The sequence below is a fragment of the Corvus brachyrhynchos genome, unplaced genomic scaffold (genome assembly GCF_000691975.1).
Source record: "Corvus brachyrhynchos isolate BGI_N302 unplaced genomic scaffold, ASM69197v1 scaffold191, whole genome shotgun sequence".
Lineage (NCBI taxonomy): Eukaryota > Metazoa > Chordata > Aves > Passeriformes > Corvidae > Corvus > Corvus brachyrhynchos.
Genome location: NW_008236487.1, coordinates 2,842,916 through 2,855,457, shown reverse-complemented (window position 1 = coordinate 2,855,457; position 12,542 = coordinate 2,842,916). Strand labels below are relative to the sequence as shown.

The 12,542-nt window shown below is 41.9% G+C and overlaps 1 long non-coding RNA gene across 1 annotated transcript in view; it reads left to right on the top strand.

The window, feature by feature from the left end:
- The first annotated feature begins 12,279 nt into the window (after window positions 1-12,279).
- LOC108444686 overlaps window positions 12,280-12,542 on the top strand; it is a 6,068-nt gene continuing 5,805 nt past the window's right edge. The window contains exon 1 of the long non-coding RNA XR_001859316.1: window positions 12,280-12,387. This is a non-coding gene — a long non-coding RNA (uncharacterized LOC108444686). The remainder of the gene's footprint in view (window positions 12,388-12,542) is intronic.

Sequence of the window (12,542 nt, the reverse complement as noted above, 5' to 3'; positions counted from 1 at the left end):
CCTGGGTGCAGGATGCAGGCACATCTCTGCAGTCCATCTGCTTCCTCTCACACTCAGGCTGAGGGCTCATCTCCTCATGCAAAAAGGCTTTCTGTTATCATTGCAAAAATTCACACTGGCCATCCAGCAATTCCCAGCTATCCCTCACACAGTACTGAAGGGTGGGGTGTTCTGGACAAAAACATAAAGGAACAACCTCAGGCATCCTCTGGCACCTCTAGACTTTGTTCTTTAAACTTGTAAAAGACCAGAAAAAAACCCCAACATGCTATGGAAAAGCAGAAGGCGTATGAAGCTCCCATATCCACATGACAAGTAGCTGTCAGGAAATTCCTGTGTTAATAATCTATAAGCCTCCCAGATTATTAATATTCACTGAAATCATGCATTTAAATTGTGCCGCAGGCAAGGGGCTCTGCAGCAGAGCTGTTCCAGCCTGGAGCCCTTTCCCACGTGCTCTGAGCTCTGCTGGGCACAGCAGGATGTGAAGGAACCTCGAGGTCTCCTCCTCCACACCACCCTCCCTGTGAAGGGGAGGCCAGAGCTTGGCACAGCTAAGCCTGGATTTGAAAGAGTTGGGATTAGAGGACGAAACTTTCCGAAACCACAGTCTGAGCACAGGTGATGTGCCCTAGGCTGTGCATGACATCTCCAAATCCCATCTACCCGTTTCTTTTATGTTAAATATAAAGTAGTCCAGAGGTTTTTCATTTTTCTCTATAAACTCATCTGCTTCTGTGTAAGCTCTGTTCCCCAAAATATCTTCACACTCTCCGCTGACACCTTTTACTTCACAAATGGTAAACACATTCTGCAGAATACTCTTTCTTTCCAAAATAAATTAGAATTGGCATTGTAGGGTCTCCAGGGGAAACACATCACTTTGTTTCTCTAACAGATGAAATTATGAGATTTTTTTTTTAATAGTTTTTTGAACTGTAAGATAGGCTTTTATGTTATCCACTGGAAGATCTGACTTTATAAAGATACAAGAATAAGGGATATTGCTTGGAAATCAAGATTCAGGGAAGAGAACTGGAAGATAGAAAGGCCGTAAGACAACCACCATCTTGGGGACTTTTTAAACTTTGGGGAGGTTTTGTGTTTGGGTTTTTGTGGGGGGTTTGTTGGGGGTTGGGGTTTTTTTGGTTTGGTTTTTTTTTTGAGGTGGGGAAGGGGGAAGAGGGGTGTTTGGTTTTTTCATTCTGTATCCTGTAGTTAAAAACCAGAAACCTGTATTTCAGCATGGACAAGTAAACATCTAAAAGTATGAGCTAACATAAGTTCAAGGCAAAAATCTGTGAAAAAAAACTAATGAATTCCCATATTCATCCTCCCCTCCAACATTATAAGTTACTAGGAATAAAATCCAAGTACGATGCAGATTCAGGCAGCAGAAGCTGTAATCACAGCCCAAACTATTCCTTTGGAGCTCATTAAATGTGTTGAGTCCCTGCAATCTCCTATTGATTTTAGGAGCAGTGCTTTGGTTATCAATACAAAAAGTGTAAGAGAAATTTCCAGAAAAGATTCCACGTATTTCCTTGAGACATGTATTTTTCCACCTGGATTTATAAGTTTTGGTCACAGGGTGCAGTGATGACAGATTCCTCTGCTCCAGCCCTAAGCCTGCCAGGACAGAGGCCCGTCCTACACCAAGAGCCTTTAATTCATGTTGCTCACAAGTATCCCCTCGGTGAAGCTTTAATGGTTTCCTGCATGCCTAAGACCTAAGCTTGTAAAATATATGAAGTCATAGTTCTCCTCCCAGAAGTGTAACTCAGAGGAGGAGGGAAAAAATTAAGGGGAAAAAAAAAAAATCCAAAAACCTTGAGAATTCTGAACGTGTGAAGTGAATGTGCAGCAATGGCAGATACCTGCCTGACTCTGCAGAAAGCTAAAGTGATAATTAAGGTACAGTCTAACACTGGCAGCCCTAAGAATTTTATCCTTGATATAATATTTAAAGCTCAAGCTTCAAGGCACTGATAAATGCAAGAAAACAAGCAGAGTTCAGCATAAAGTTTATGACTGTAACGCAGAGTTTGAAATTCTACAAAGAAAGATAGCCCAAATTATTTTAAAATGAATTCGCAAAACAACAGAACAGTCAGGTTAATAAAAATTTCATACATTTTTGTGTCCCGATTCATGATCCTTAAAAGGATTTAATTGGCTGTCACTGCTCTCCTGCAGGGTGCTAAGAAGCTGTCCAGAGAGGTGGTGGAATCTCCATCCTTACAAATGCTCAAAACCCATCCGGACACGGCCCTGAGCCCCTGACCTACTTGGCCTCACCCTGAGCAGAGGCTCAGACCAGATGGTCTCCAGACATCCCTTCCAGCCTAAATCACTGCACAACTCTAAACTGTTACACGTGTCCCCGATCCTCTGAGATGCACAGAGCCCCTCCTCCACAGCACATTCTTCGCCCTTCTGATGACAACCAGGGGACAATCCTGAAGCGCCTGCTTCCTCAACACCCCCACTGCAATCTCTTGCCTCCTCCTTTCCCCATGTGCTCCAGTTGCCCTCTACACCCAGCTATGCAACGGAGTGAGAAATAGCAGCCTTGCTGTCAACTTAAAGCCAGCTAGAAGGATAAACAAGTAGACACCTATGATAGTCCAGTAGCTCTCATGTGCTTTAATCACATAACCAGCACCTGTAAGGGTAAATCCCTCCCTCCAGGGTGGGGAGAAAGAAATAAAAATCTTTCAGATAAAACTGAAAATGCTCTGATCAGTAGGTGACTTTTGCTCACAGTACATGTTGACAACAAACAGCTGAGCCCATACAATCATTACAAGATACCATTACTAAAAGCCAATCTCCAAACAGGTCACGTCTTTATTAAAGATTAGCTACCAAATGCAGGCAGGATGCAAAAATAACCTTGTACGTAACTGGAACAGACAAAGCAGACAAGATATGCTCTGGCACGTTCCAAAATGCTTCTGCTTCTTTTCCATTTTATCTCCTAACCTCATAATGTCCACGAACATGCTTTATTTGCGCTTGAAATAATGTCACTTGCAACTATTCCGGTCACACCAGTCCTTCTCGTGAGGCCATAGGGAAGGCATTGTGGCTCTGCTCCAAGCTGAACGCTCATGCATCACACAACAGACATTCCAGAATTTGTTTCCTCCACCTGGACCCTTACTGATATCCTGACTTGGGCTGTCCATCACCTTGTGCAGTAATGCCTACCAGGAAAAGCTGGTGTCTGATAGTTAGGCTGTAATTCAGTGCATAGAGTTTGGTGTCCTTGCATCAACCATGAGGTCTGCTACAGCCAGCTGCTCCCTGGCATGTTGCTTTGCTGCCCTGATTTCAGGAGCAATGGAGTTCATTTTCTCCCTAGTAGCTGCCACAGAGCTATGTTTTGGGTTTAGTATGACAGTAATGTTGATAACACATTGATATTTCAGTTGTTGCTAGGTAGGGCTTAGAGTAAAGCAAGGACTTTCCAGTGTCTCATGCTCTGCTATGGAGCAGGTGCACAGGAGTCTGGGAGGGAGTGTGGCCAGGACAGCCATTATTGTTATTGTTACTCTAGTCTACTCAATTTCAATTTTTAACTTTTCTTATCTCAACCCATTCTTTCTTCCTGATTTTCCTCCCCATCCCACCAGTCAGGGTGACACTGGCATTGTATTTGGTTGCCACAATACTTTGCAAAAAGGATCCTGCAAAGTTCAGTTCACTTATGACAAAACATTTTCTAAAAACCACCAAAACCTAAATATCATATTTTTAAAGAATATTTACAAAATGGAGTAAATAGTGATGTAGATCCCATTTAAAGCTGTTGTGAAGCACCACAGTCAAACAGCCAGAACTCTTTCATTACTTACTGATACTGTCAATTCCTTTTGACTATGCAGCCCTTTAATTCTGTATTAATTAAATTAACTAATTAAACATGTCCATGCAGAAACAGACAGTGCTTAGTTAATCTCTACCATTACTCTGCATGTACATCTAAGAATACATCCACTTTTCTTCATGGAAAGAATTTAAAGGGCTTGATTCCACCATGAGTTCCTCCAAGCACGAGCAGCTCTCCTACCCAGTATGTAACTCGGAATCATTGCCAGTTGTTAATCTGGCTGTGCATTTGCCCTTTAGAGATGCATTATTCCAGACACCGATCTCAAGTTACTTCTCAAATTTTGGTTCACTCCTCCATTTCAGATAAGCATATTTTGAACTGTTGTTTCCATCTGTATTATCACAGCTATGGCGGTCTGCTGGTCTCTAGTTAGCTGCGAAGGCCTAAGTGGAAGGGGTCTAGGAAATAATAGCTGTGTTCAGATTGCACCTGAGCTGAGCAGGATGAGAGTTTATGTTCTGAAATTCAAAGGCCTCAGATGGTCACTGGGGTTTGGTACCATGGTTAAAGAAGCAGGGACCAGCTGGATTTTTCAGATCCAGATACAAGTATCTGGTACTGATGCAGAATCTGGTTTCCATACATCCATGTATTTGTGTTAATGCTGCAATGCCAGCAACAGGAGCTAAAGGTTAAAAATGGGCTTAAATCTGAACTCTTATTTGAGCAGCCCTGAAACAAACAGAGGAAGAGAAAGAGGAGATGGATGGCTCTGTCTGGAGAAAAGCACCCCAGAGCAGAAGCACTCACGTTAGTTCCTACACTGGCTTCAGCCGTGGCTTACAACACACCAACTCTTGCCAATACAGCTACTCCCTAAACATGAAAGTTGCTCAAGATATTTATCTGATGGGGAGTTTCTTTAAGCTATCAGACTCTCAGATTCTGGAAATCAAACCCATTCTGTGGCCTCCAGCTTGTACTGCCGGCACTGCAGCGAGCCCAAGGCCACCACCCCGTCACCGTTGGCTCTGTGCTGCATGTCAGACTTCTCAGCATCAGCCGCCTGAGACTGCAGGTCTGCCCACTACAGCTTGCTCCAAAGCCCATTTAAAGCAACATAAAAACATCCATTGACTTCACTGGGGCTTTGGAGCCGTTCCCAGAAGCACAGTAGACTCTCTGATAGCTCCCAGCCTCCTCAGAATTAGAGGAAACCCGTCAGTTCTGGTTCCAGCTAACAGGCATTGATGCTGCACATAAACAACAGGTGAGATGGCAAAGTTATTATCCCTATTCCCAGAGTGCCTCAATTTCAGTTCAGTGCTGGTGACATCATATGGTGCTGCCATTCTGTAGTTTTCATGGCTTCCCCCAGTGCTGCTGAGGAAACCTGGTGGGGCTTCCAAGTCTATGGAGTCTTGAGTAAGTTTTCAAAAGGTTTAAAAATAAAAAAGCATTTTTGGTTTAACACGTTACTTTGCAATGCAACTGAGAAGTAATTTTATTGCAGAGAATAATTTTGAAATACACTTAAATATTCACTATGTATTCGTTTCTCTTTCAGAAAACATCATAATTTTTCCTGTTTTATTTAATAACTGCTGGCTAATTTGTAAAATCCCATCCCATCTGCTTATTCCTTCACACAGTGAAATTAGAGGGCTTGATTCTACAGTCATTACTCACAGAAGGAGAGGCATTGATTTAATGGACTTCCCTGAAAAGGGATTACAGTGTAGTATCCTCTGATACTGATTTTGTGACATCATCATCTTTTCCTCAGAAGCAGACACTGGTGACTCAAGAAAATACCAGTACAAGATTATGCAGGGGCAGGCGAGTTAAAGAAAATTATTTTTAAAAACCCCAAACCTCCTAATTTACAGTAAGTCAACTACAATAAAATAATAGCTACGTTCTCTGTTTCAAATACAAGTTCTCTTTGAAAAGGGAAAATATCTGAGTGATGTTTCTGTCTTTCATCTCTTGCCCTGCTTACAGTTACTTTCATGAAACTATTGTGAGCTAGAGCATTTTTTGTAGGTTAATGGGTTCTCTTTGAAGGGATTAGTCACATTGATTATTAATTATTTTTTGATGTTTTAAGCTGATGTAAATGTCCAGAAGCTCTGAAGAGCAACATCCTGTAGAAATCAATACTGAATTAAGAAAAAAAAGAAAAAGTAACAAACAACAACAACCCCTCTGCTCAGCTCCTGGGGGAAACAATTGTGACCTCTGTTTGTAAGGTATATCAGCCCTCAGAGAGTACCAACAATTGGCATATATGATAATCATTTCTAAGTTATTGAGAGCATCCTTATTTTGATGTGTCTATCTTTCAGACTCCAGGCAGAGTCTGCAGGTTTTTTGCATACAGAACAAAGCTAGGCACAGCAGCGCTAAGCAAATAATAAATAAATTAATGTCATTGCTCTTGGAAAATGTTCATTTTTTTCCCCAATCTGCCTTGCAGTACTTTAGGAAAACACTAATTAGCATTCTTTCCATGTGTTTTTTTTCTCTCCCCACATGTTCTTCACCACATTTAATAGATGTTGGGATTTTGGGTGTGTGGGGTTTTTTCCAGTGTTTTGTTGGCTTTTTTCCGTTGCTCAAATGTAACGTTTCTTTGCTGTTTGTAAGCAGAATGAAACCATTCCTTCTCATAATAGATCAGTGAGGAGTGAAGATTTCCCATGTTCAAATGACTTCTATATGAACAAACAGGAAATGATCCAGAATAGCTGTGGTGCAGATCACAGACAAAAAGCAAATGACACAAAGGGAACAAGACAATTGGGACTGTCTGCCTGCTCTGGGGGCTCCTCTCAGCATGGAAGAAAAGCCCCTTCGTGGCTGATTCTAGAGGATGTGACAAGGAGATTATTGAAAGCCTTTAAAATTGAAGGAGTTGCTGATCGGATGACAACTTAGTGACTGGGACCTCCCTTATCCCAAAGACTTGGCCTCCATGTGATATAGCTGGAAACCAACAAAACTAATTTGAGGACCTGCAGGTTTATAGCACATGAAGGACCTACAGTTCTTCAAAGCCTTCTGACAAGACTAGAAGGCCCTTGTCTCAACAACCTAGAAAAGTGCTGAGGCCAAATCATTTCAAAATCACAACTGTTAGATTGACAGGCAACCTTATTTGTTTTAACCAGAGAATTTAGAAAGGAATTTAGGATTTTTATCCCCCAAGAGGTTCATATCCACCAAATAGCTACCTCGTGTTAAATCTCTGGCTGACATAGAATAATAGCTCAGAGTTGTTTACTTCTGTTATCTCCATTCAGCTCCTCTGAAGTGCTCAAGGCTTGTGCTTAAGTACCATGCTCACATTTTGCCATCCCCAGTATTATGTTTCCTGCTCAAACTGCCTATCCCACATATTCTCTTCTCATGTCCATGCTACCACCTCAAGATCAGCATATTTAAAGCTGACTGCACTAATTCCCTTAAAACTCCTCCTGCTAACTCTCTTCCCTGCTACTGTCAGCTGTGTCACCAACTTTCCCATCACCAACACTTACTATAAAGCATTTCTTCCCTTAACACATGCATGGAACAAGAAGGGAAGCTGCAGAGCTTGCCGCACTCATTCCAGCACAGCCCTGATACAATGTGCTATCTTTATGGCAAGCCAGACATGATGCATATAATTTTATTTCTGGAACTCCATCTAAAAGCCACCGCAATTTCCCAGCACAAGAATGAGGGAGTTCCAGAAATGGAATGCATCACGTTTGGCTTGCCGTAAAGATGGCAAACTCCTTCCCTAGGATTTGCTCCCTTCACTGGCTGCCACTCATTCAAGATTACAGAGTGCTATGAAAAGCAAGGTAACCTTTCTGTTTCAAGTATTTCCCATTCTCTATTCATCTGTTATACTACATATGTGGCAGCTAGCATATGTTGCCACGTTTGTCTCAAAGATTTTCCCCTTTTCAACTCTACATTGATAGAACTTCAATAAGAAAAAAAAGAAAGAGTTACAACTTTCATGTGAAATTTAATAAACCAGTCTCTCAATTTTTATTAGTGCACTCGTGGGTGTACTCAAGTCTGTGTGAAGATTTTAATTTCAAAATATTCTTAGTATTTATTAGAGTTTTCTTTTTTTCTTCACACTGCAACCAATTCAGCTTTGTCTCAAGAACAGAATCTTTAAAACATTGAGTAACAAGAAATGGAATTGCTAATTTATTACAAGATAAGAGTGCTCAGGATGACAATGCATATTTCTCCAACTAAAAAGGAAAATAATTTTAAAGAACACTTAGAATCAAAGTTAGCTATGAGTCTTTTAAGTTCCTCAGCAAACAGACCTGTTTTCAAAGGTTTATTTTTGACATTTATTGTCCTGACCCATATGCCTAAGTAAAAAAAAAAGCTCTCTTCCCCAGAGCTGAGACTGTCTGGTAAAGTAAGTCTCAAGATGGATTTACACTGTTCAGTTTAGCATTCATTCTGAAGCTCTGTAAGGTCATTTCATGATCTGCCTGGATTGCTCTGTGTGGTGACAGCAGAAATGCAGAGATTAGTGGGATTCTCAAGTTCAGCCAGCGCTGCCCGAGAGCCCTTTAATGAATTGCCATGGGATCACCACAGGTAAGCCTATATTCAGCACAGCCCATCTCAACCTGGATGAGGGATCACTCCTGAGTGCAGCTTCTGACCGAGGTGATACAACCTAGAAATTGCCTTACTGACCTCGTGCAATTTGAGTCTGGGGCTCATAACTCCTGCAGGCATGAAAGATCTTTTCTCAGTGGTCCACTGTCATTTCATCACAATGAAATCTGCCAAAGGGTAATAGAAGACTCTTATTTCAGTGGCAGAGAGGGGTTTGCAAGTGCCTACTGCAGTTCCGTAAACACGACTCGGCACAAGCATCCTCTTCTTTAGCTCTGCCCTCCAGAACCACCCTGATCTAGATATAATCCATGAAAATGATGAAATGAGAGAGAACATGACCTGTAGAAGTTTTGGGCCAAGGATGACTATTCATAGGTCTTTTAAAAAGAAAAGTCTCTGCTTTTCCTGGGAGAATGATTTTCTCTCCCATACAGGCTGGACAGTGGTAGGAAGAAAAGACTTTTACCTCTGGGCCTGTCCCATCATGGGGAGCCCTTACATTTGTTTTGCAAACAAAAATGAGCTGGCAAGATAGGTTTGGGGCTTTCTTTATTTTCTTCTGACACTAGTAGAACATGATCATGAGGAATTGTCTCAATAAGAGTTTCAGCCACCATCTCTTGGGAGACAGAAGAGATGCCAAAAGGACTCCATAACAAAATTCAAATTATGCATTCATTGCTTTTCCCAGCAGGAGGAAATAGCAGTGACACACTGGGGCTCTCAGCTGTGAAATCAGCCTCTCTCTTAAAAAGGTTTTTCCCACAGAAAAAGGCAGTATCCTGGTGGTAAGGCTTTTGCTTCAGGTTATTAACTGAAGATGTGGATATTCTTGAAAATTACACCTGTAGAAACATATTTCCTTTGTTGGGTAAGGTTGAGTAAAGTCTTACAGAACCTCAACCTCTTTGAATGTCTTGGTCTGTGTAAACCTGAATTGAGACCTCACTATGATGCCAAACTACAAAAAATGCTGTAGTATTGGACAAAATTGTACCTTGCGAGACACAAAAAGTTGTCCTTGCTAAGAGAAAGAAAGAGGGTGCTGCTGATTTAAACGAAGAGCTTATATAGGATTGATATACAAAGACCTCAGTCTCCTGGAAATAAGAGATGCATTATTCCACTTATAGAAAATTTTTCTGAAGAGTGTCATTGCTCCTATTTAGCCCAGACATGGGACCACTGTGACAACCAGTTTTCTCATTATTTTCCTACTGAGAGCCTTGCTCAGAACACCTTGGAGGTGTCACACGTGGTAAACAATGTCTCAGCATCAGCTTTGGCTTGTTCAAGATGCTTTTGTCTTCTAATTACGCTCTACCTTCTCTCCCGGAAATACTACAATAAAGCAACCTTAAATATCCCAGGTGCAAGCTACCAACAGCATGGGACATCTGACAGATCAGGGACATCATCCAGAGCAGAGCTTCAGCTGGCCAAGCTCAGTGTAGTCATGACTAAGGGAAGGTTGTTGGGTTGCAAATAGAAAAGATGGGAAACATAACATCAGTCACTGGATTGAGGGAATGTGTCCACTTTTTATTCTTATTTATTTAGCTGAACTACAGCTTTTCCTTTGGGCTGTGTTCAGCCCTGCCTTTGCCACACTAAAATGAGATTATTACAGAGCAAGCTGCTAAAGACTCTGCCTTCCAGCCATCCTGACTGAAACAAACTGACAGAGAACGCAGACCCACTACAAAATGGCAATATTTTAAGAGATTCCTACAGCAGCTTGGTTGGAGCGTTCTCTGAAGCAAAATACACAGCCCTGCTCCTCTCACAACTACTGCAAATCCATCCTGGTGTCTGAGCTCACACACAATGCCTTCCTTCTGCTAATTTCTAAGTCAGCCATCACATAAGAAAACTGCTAAATAAGGAGAATGGTAAAGGTTCAAGATCACATTGCTGTATTTCCAAAAATAGTACTACGCTCCTACCCTGGAGCACAGAAAGCATTCACATCACACTCTGAAAGGGGCAAGTAAATCTTACTAGCCCGTGGGAAACCGTATCAGGCACATGAAACGCAGTGGGCAATACCCCTGTTTGACCTCCTCTTGTCGCTGACCCTACCAGCAGCCTCAGAGAGCACCAGGAGTTGGAGTAAGTTGGCACTATTTGCATCATGAAATAATGACAATTGGAAGACAAGAGAAGAGAAAATGTACTTTGAGCAGCTTTATCACTTTGCAAAGCCTGCTGATGATTTTACAAATCGCCAGATGGGCATCAAGGCCACATCAAGCAGATTCAGCTTAGCAAGTGACATTTGGGCTGCTAACACTGAAACAGCAAGCACACAGACATCAGTTTTGCCTGTCTTCAGATTCATCAGTTCAATGCCACTGCTTTCTCAACGAGATTAACTTCCAGGTGAAGCACCCATTTAATAAATTGAGGTTGGTTAAGCTTAGTATTGCTTCAACAAGCTGGCAGAAGTAAACAGCACAAAACTGGAGAAATGCCTTGTTTTGAAGTGAGTTCTTTTCAATTATTTGTCACTGAAAAAATTACACAGATCTTGAAGAATACTCAGTGAATTTGAGGCTCAGGAAAATGGTCCTGTTGTGGTGATGTGAAACAAGCACTGTTCTTGCTTCTCCAACTCCTCTCCTGTAACCACATGTACTTTGACTATCTTCTGAAGTCTCAGTTCTTTTATTGTAGTGTCCACTAATAATGCAAAGATAACTAATTACAGTGGGCTTGCTATCCAGCCAGTCATAATCCAGTCACGCAGGGTGATACTGATGCACCTCTATCTGAAGCTGCAGCTTTACCTTCTCCTACGCTACAAAATTCTGCTAATACTCATCAGCTTTCTTTGTCCTCCCAGCCCTGGGTTTATTCAGCTGAGAAGTGATGGTTATTTTCCAACAGAATGAAAACCTGGGCCTTGGTTTTTTTTTTACCTTACCCAATTACTTGAGATTATTATTCATTTAATACAAATTTAAACTACCCACCTTCTGTCCTACTTTACCACAGCAGTGCTAGTAAAAGAAAAAAACACACCACATAAACATCTTCGTTAAAAAAAAAAAAAGCCAAGACATAAACTAATGCACATTCTCTGATTGTGGGATAAAACAGGTACTTAAAACTGTGTGCACCTCTGTGTTTGTGAACAAACTAGAAACTTCATCTTTCTACTGGGCCATAACATCCACAGACTTACTGTCTTAATTTTTTTTTTTGTTTTTTAAACTACCACATTCCACGGAACAAAATTTTGTCTGTATATTAACATTTTATCTTGCATAAATGTATGTTTCAGCAGTTATGAAAATGAGACAGCTGACAGTTGACTACTATATGTGAACAGATGCTGTGAAAGCTTCCCTTGAAATAGTTCTGTCAATGCAGTGTCAATTTTAGAAGCGACACCACTGCTGTTCTAGGACATGATCCTGCAAACTCTTATTCACACAGGGAGTCCGGATGATTTCCACAGAACATTTACATTTATAAGGCTCTGAAAGGTCAGGTCCTTAGTCGCAGAGCTCTCCTTAACAGTGACTGACAAATATACAAGAAAGTTTTTAGTAGTGCCGAGCTCTGCTCTTTAGGGCAATGACATTTGCAGCCAGCAGTATTCACCTGGGCAGGACATACATTTTCTTTTAGAAGTTACACGAAGCATATTAAATACACTTAAGAAACCATCAAATGAGCTAAAGTGTCAAGACAAAAAACGTCATGTGAAACCAAGCTTGCGGTATGAGGCAGAACTTTGAAAAAATTAATCTGCCGAGAAGATAGGCTGAGGTTGAACACAGCACGGCGCCGATCAGAAAAGAACTGCTCAGTTGTGCCACGATAAACCAAACACGATCCACCAGCCGCCCCTTTGTTAGCGGCATCTTCATTAGCGGCCGTCTGGCAGGGGAAAGGTACGAGGTGTTTGAGGGGAGCGGGCGGGGCAGCCCCGCAGCCGGGCGGTGCTGAAGGACAGCGCGGCGCTCCCGCTGCCCCCGGCCCGCCGGCAGCGCCGCCCAAAACGCCAGCTCCCCCCTCTCTCCGCACCCCGCGCCGCGCAACGTTCGGC